This window comes from Mustela nigripes, chromosome 13 (genome assembly GCF_022355385.1).
Source record: "Mustela nigripes isolate SB6536 chromosome 13, MUSNIG.SB6536, whole genome shotgun sequence".
Lineage (NCBI taxonomy): Eukaryota > Metazoa > Chordata > Mammalia > Carnivora > Mustelidae > Mustela > Mustela nigripes.
Window position 1 is genome coordinate 2611077 of NC_081569.1, and position 6773 is coordinate 2617849.

At 47.9% G+C, this 6773-nt stretch overlaps 1 pseudogene; it reads left to right on the top strand.

Moving 5' to 3' along the window:
- The first annotated feature begins 5520 nt into the window (after positions 1-5520).
- Positions 5521-6500, top strand: LOC132029055 (5'-AMP-activated protein kinase subunit gamma-1-like; annotated as a pseudogene).
- The last annotated feature ends 273 nt before the right edge of the window (positions 6501-6773 follow it).

The following is a 6773-nucleotide window of genomic DNA, read 5'->3' on the forward strand; positions in this document are numbered from 1 at the left end:
AGCAAAGGCACAAACCGAGGTGTGGGTTCTCCAACACAGCCTCCTGGTCTACCCCTCAGGCTGCCCGGAACTTGTTTCTGGGTAAGACTTCTTCTCAAAGAACAGAAGCGCTTCTGCCGCTAAATGCACAACAAACAAAATGTTTTTTCAAACCTCCAGGGTAGGTGAATAGACCAGAGATTTCCAGATTCTAGCCCATGAAGACATTGGAGACATTGCCGAAGGAGTCGACAGTGTATGACTGAAAGGTACGGGTAGAAGCACTTCTCGGACAGTAGAGACATGAACAGAAAATGGTTCCAGTGAGCATTTAATGCCATCGCAGCAGAAGAAAAAAAAAATTCTATGATTGGTTAAACTTCCATGTTAATTCCTTCCAGTTTGGTCACTGCTACAGTAAAGTCATCGGGCTTAGTCAGCTTCCGGTCCTGGGCATGTGATACATTCGTATCATTTAAAGTTGAAACTTGTCAAGACAGAGTCAAAATTAGAGCTTATTTTAATAAAAAGCCTGAAAATTATTACATGTCATCTTGATGCTTTATACTATATATTTAATGTTTTAGTTCTTATATCAATTATTGGTATGAAATGCTATTTTGTTTGGCACTTTTCTTCAACTCAATGCACCCAAACTATATTCTTTAGTCCTCGTATTAATTGGAAATATCTGATTCTATGTGCAAGAGCTGTGCTCTCTTAACAGTGACAGTATTCAATTTAAAAGTCTCTACTATAGGATTGCACAGGCTGTAATTTGTGCCCCAAAGCTTTTGTTAATATTTCTACAAACCGTGATCCTTTTATGTGGGTTCCATTGTGCCACAGATCTCTAAAACCTGAAGTGCGCGTCCTCGTCTCCCTCCCTTTGCTAAACAATTCTGCTTTCAGAGTTACTGTTTCTCACTTTGGGTGACACAGAGTGGTCCACGCACAGCCTCAGGGGGAAGGGAGATGGAGAACCACAGATCTGTGACCCTCGCATTTTCCTTCTGGACTCTCCGTGACCATTAGAGGACACATGAATGAGGACCAGGGACTCAGGCCCAAGGAAACCATCCCCATGGCTACACTCCCGGGGCCTCAGTCATTTCCACTGTAAAAATGGGGATAATGAGTCTCACCTACATGGTTAAGAAAAATGTTAGTGCACGTCGGCAGGATTCTTCACAGGGGACAAGGCAATGTGTCCTGCTCGTTCTTTTTTGGAGGATCTGGTAATCCTCGGTGGGGGAGAGGAGAGGTAGCTAAGAACATGGGTTCCCCTCTGCCTCCACTGTTAACAGCATCTGACTTCGGGCGAGTTGCATAGCTGTTCTGCACCTCCCCTTCTGCATCTCTGAAAGGATGATAATGACGAACACATTTTGTTAGAGGGAGTCGGCAGTTCTGAAACTGACACCCCCTCTCGGGGCCGCCATGCCCCCAAGTGTAGCAGAACTGCCATACTCCTCCAGTACCAACAACTTGGAGTGCTTGTGCCTCTTTGGGCCGAGGAAGTCTCTTTTAGATGCAGATACGATTATGCTTGATGAAGATAATTGAGATGGAGCACGAGAGATGGAACATTTGTTTCTTAAACTTGTTTATAACCAAGTGAGAGTGTTTTGCTACCTCTGATCTAAGGAATTTATGGGGGAGGGGGAAAAAGACAAATTCTGAAAATTTTCACTATGGAAGTATCTGGTGGTCATCCAGATGGAATGCATTATAGACACCACTCCTATAGAACAAATAACAAAAAAATTTGATAACTATTAGTAATGAAACATAAATGTAATTTTATAATTTGGCCAGCTGGCTTTTACAGGCTTCTGTCATTATCTTGAGAAGTAGAACATTTTTCAAATCTGAAGCTGAAAAACACAGGCTGAAATTAAATCACATGTACAATCTGGGCATCATGACTTCCAGGGACTGGTGAGGACAGGGAAGCGGTCAGAAAATCTGGTTTTGCTTCTGCTTCTGGTTCCTGACGCATTCCTACTTGGTGAATAATTCCAGGTAAGACACCCAAAGTCTTTAAATTTGTGCCAACCCTAATTACGGGGTCTTCGCAGGGATCAGCAGAGACCACGAAAATGCAAGCATATTGTGAGCTACAAAGAGCTGCACTTCCTCGGGAATTTCTCGTTGTCCAGTGACCCTGGCCTTCATGTTTTCTCATGTACTTAAAAGGAACCTTAATACATGACTTCCCATTGTTCCAGATATCGAGTAAGTGCTTTGAATGCATTTTCATTCTTACAACAGCCCTCCTGTTCCCCAACTTACAGGTGAGGAGACAGAGATTCAGAAAGACAAAGTAACTTGTCCAGGCTCCCACTGGTCAGTAAAAGCAGAGCTAAGACCCCAACCCAGACTTAGCTGACTCTAGAACAACTAGAAGCGGTTGGTCTGTGAAGACTCCGTGAGATAGTCAATGGTAGCAGAGGCCTCTTTATCAGAATAAAATATGAGGATTCTTGATGGATTTCCAAGTAGTAAAGAAGGCAAGAGCTATCATTTATCTGTAAATGATCCAACTTTCCAGCATCTTCCCAGCCTGCATGTTCCCGTCATCCTCTCCACTCGTACAGAAAGTCACTCTTACTTCCACTTGGACTCAGGTATCGTGGGTGCTACTCTCGCTGGGTATCACAGGGAGATTGTAATTGTAACATTATGGCCTCTTAAGAATGTTCTCCCCAATCCCAGGCCTGGCCTATCATCCTGATTGGGAATCTTCAGATCCCCAGGTGGTGCCCACGTGAGACATCTCCCACAAGCATAGACTTGGCGGAGGGGGACGTAGTTGGTAAGTAGTTGGAGAGAGTCAAGAATAGTCAGACTGAATGAAGAGAAGCTGGGGAAAGCCAAGGGCCAACACAACCAGGCTTCCTCCCTAACAATGTTGTCCCCAGGCTGTCCCCATATCACAGGTCCTAGAGAGGATGAAAATTACACTTCTTTCCAGTCTCTGCTTTCAAGGGGTTTACCCTTAAGTACTAGAGGTAAGACACATACGCAATTGCTCTTTAAATAATACAGCAGAGGGGTGCCTGCGTGGCTCAGTGGTTAAGCCTCTGCCTTTGGCTCAGGTCAGGATCCCAGGGTCCCGGGATGGAGCCCTGCATCGGGCTCTCTGCTCAGCAGGGAGCCTGCTTCCTCCTCTCTCTGCCCCTCATCCCCCTCGAGTCTGGTTGTCTCTCTGTGACCACAGAGAGTGGTTGTCCCCACTGTGCTCTCTTTCAAATAAATAAAGAAAATCTTAAATAAACAAGTAAGACAGTAGATTTCCGGGTAAGTAATACACCTCATTCCTACAGAAGTGAGTACGTGGTTTTACAGGTAAACAAAATGAAATCTGCTTTACACACTGATGAACAGCAGCCTCCGGGCACAGGGAGTTGATCTGACATAAATATTTATGCTTGGTTCACCATCCAGGGCAAGGATTTACAGCTGCTCTTACAGATCGGAGCAAGCACACAACCATGTGCCATTCACACCACAGAAAGCAGGAGGCTGCAGCCAGGGGGAAACCCAGGCTTCATAACTTTCAGTGTTGCTGATTCTTTCTCAGAACGCTAGGAGTCTTTATAGGATCAAGGGGAGAGAAAAGAGAAAAGGAATCCTCTTTCTAGGGGCACCTGGGTGGCTCAGACAGTTCAGTATCCCATGGGATCCCGGCCCCGAGTCCTGCATCAGGCTCCCTGCTCAGTGGAGAGCCTGCTTCTCCTTCCCCTGTCCACCCAACTGGGGCTCTCTCTGCGTCTCACTCTCTAGCAGAGAAGTAAATAAAATATTTTTTCACAAAAAAAAATCCCATTTCTAGAATCACAGTGTTTTTCCCCATCAGAATGTTTTTAGAGAATGTTCTAGAATGCCTACTGGTGACTCTCATCGGGCAGATGAGTAAACTGAGGCTGTGGGAGAACCAATGGCTTGTCAATGTCACACAGCTAAAGGCGAGGACTAGAACATTCTCCCTGAATTCAAGTGGCCTTGAAGCCAGCTTCTGTCAACTGGAAGAGAGAGAGACGGGAAGAAAAGAAGGAAAAAGGGACACCTGTGTGGCTCAGTGGGTTAACGCTTCTGCCTGCAGGATCGAGCCCCGCGTCGGGCTCTCTGCTCAGCAGTCAGCCTGCTTCCCCCGCCCTCTCTCGGCCTGCCTCTCTGCCTACTTGTGATCGGTCAAATAAATAAATAAAATCTTTTTTTTTAATTTTTTCAATTTATTTATTTTCAGAAAAACAGTATTCATTATTTTTGCACCACATCCAGTGCTCCATGCAATCCATGCCCTCTATAATACCCACCACCTGGTACCCCAACCTCCCACACCCCCGCCACTTCAAACCCCTCAGATTATTTTTCAGAGTCCATAGTCTCTCATGATTCACCTCCCCTTCCAATTTCCCCCAACTCCCTTCTCCTCTCTAACACACCTTGTCCTCCATGCTATTTGTTATGCTCCACAAATAAGTGAAACCATATGATAATTGACTCTCTCTGCTTGACTGATTTCACTCAGCTTAATCTCTTCCAGTCCCGTCCATGTTGCTACAAAAGTTGGGTATTCGTCCTTTCTGATGGAGGCATCATACTCCATAGTGTATATGGACCACATCTTCCTTATCCATTCGTCTGTTGAAGGGCATCTTGGTTCTTTCCACAGTTTGGCGATCGTGGCCATTGCTGCTATGAACATTGGGGTACAGATGGCCCTTCTTTTCACTACATCTGTATCTTTGGGGTAAATACCCAGGAGTGCAATTGCAGGGTCATAAGGAAGTTCTATTTTTAATGTCTTGAGGAATCTCCACACTGTTCTCCAAAGAAAAACCAAAAAAGAAGGAAGGAAGGAAAAAGGAAGAGAGGAAAGACAGAGGGAGGGAAAAAGGAGGGGGGAGACAGAAAGAGAGAGAGTTCCTATTTGGCCTTACCATTCTAATGACCAGCAGCCTTGGGAGAGCCAGCCGGCCAGGAGAGCTCCCAACCTTGAAAGCGCACTTGGAAGTGCACATGAGCAGAGCAGGCTGCACAGAGCTCAGCCACTGAGACTCCAGGCTGCTCCTGCAGCTCTCGCCCCTCACCTAACCCGGCAGTTACTCCTGAAAGTGGTGAGGACGCGTGCGGTGGGCCAGGAGCCTGGGTTTCCATGTTACGCGGAGGCACTGCATCCAGAAAGACTGTCCCCTGAGTCACTCAGTCATTTCTGTAAGGCTATTTTCTCGCAGTTGAGACAGGATTCCGGAGAGTTCCTTCTAGAAAACGGAACCGCTGTCTCATTAAGAAATCTTTCTCCACGGCCAAGGCGGGAGGGAGGCTTCGGGAGTCCACGGCTGAGAGGGACCGGAAGCTGCTGTGTGGACAGTGAGCATGGCCGATTGCACCGGCGGGTGTGGACACGAAGTCAACACTTTCTGGAGGATAATTTAAAAGACCTTTAAAAATGCACATCCCTTCTCTCCGCCCCTCCCGCCCCACTATGAGAGAGCTCCCTACGGCAAGCAAACCCAGCCAGCGCCTCTTGAAATGGAGACGGTCTCTTCAGACCTCTCCCCAGCTGTGGGAACTGAGCATCCTCAAGAGAGCCCAGAATCCAACAACAGTGTGTCCTTCCTCCACGAAGTCTCCTGGCTGCTATGACCTGATTCCCACAAGCTCCAAATTGGTTCTACTTGTGACTTCCCTGCAGGCGAAGCAAGCTTTCTTTGCTTTGGTGACTAATGGAGTACGGGCTGCCCCTTCACGGGATAGTGAGAAGCAAAGTCTTGTCGGCACGCTGCCCGCCCCCGGGCCCATCAAGAGCCTGCGTCGCTACGATAAATCGGCCTCGGTACAGCTGTATGAGCTAGAAGAACACAAAACAGAAACTTGGAGACGGGTGTACCTAACAGGACTCCTTCAAACCACTCGTCCGCACTCCGAATGCCAGCTCGTTTGATGCTGTCTCTGCATTAACTCGAAACAAGCCCCACGTACCCACAGGCGCACCCTCAAGTTCCTCAAATTGTTTATCACTGAGTTCCCCAAGCTAGAGTTCACGTCTAAGTCTCTGGAAGAGCTAGAGATCAGCACCTATGCCCGCACCACCACCACCCCCCCGTCTACGGGGCTCGGGGGAATCTTTGCGCAACACCGAGTCCCAGCACTGCCAGTAGCTGATGAGAAAGGGCGTGTGGTGGACATCTGCTCCGGGTCTGATGCGATCGACCTGGCAGCAGAAAAGACCTACAACAACCTAGATGTGTCTGTGACCAAAGCCCTGGTCACATTACTTTGAGGGAGTCCTCAAGTGCTGCCCCTATGAGACTCTGGAACCATCATCAACAGACTGGTGGAAGCAGAGGTTCACAGACTTGACGCGGTCGATGAGAATGACGTGGTCAAAGGGATTGTATCTCCGTCTGACATCCTGCAGGCCCTGGTGCTCACAGGAGGGGAGAAGCCCTAAGCTGGGGAAGGGGTCAGGCAGCACCAGGGGATATGCCCCCCTCACTGCCTGCCCCACGTTCTAGGAACCACGGATGAAACCTTGAGAATTGGGACTCTGTTCCCTGCTTGGGAGCTGGGGAGAATGGATTTTTAGCTGTCCGTATCTTAACACATACAGCCTAGCCCATCCTAGCCCCTGCCTTCTTAGCTGGAGCCCCCTTTCTGGGCGAATGATGGGCAGGGTGCCCCTGAGGGCAATTCTGATCTCTAAGACATCCGCAGACCTCACCCAGCCTCCGCCTCTCTCTCTCTCCTTGACTCTGCCCTAAGATAATAGCACAACAAAACTC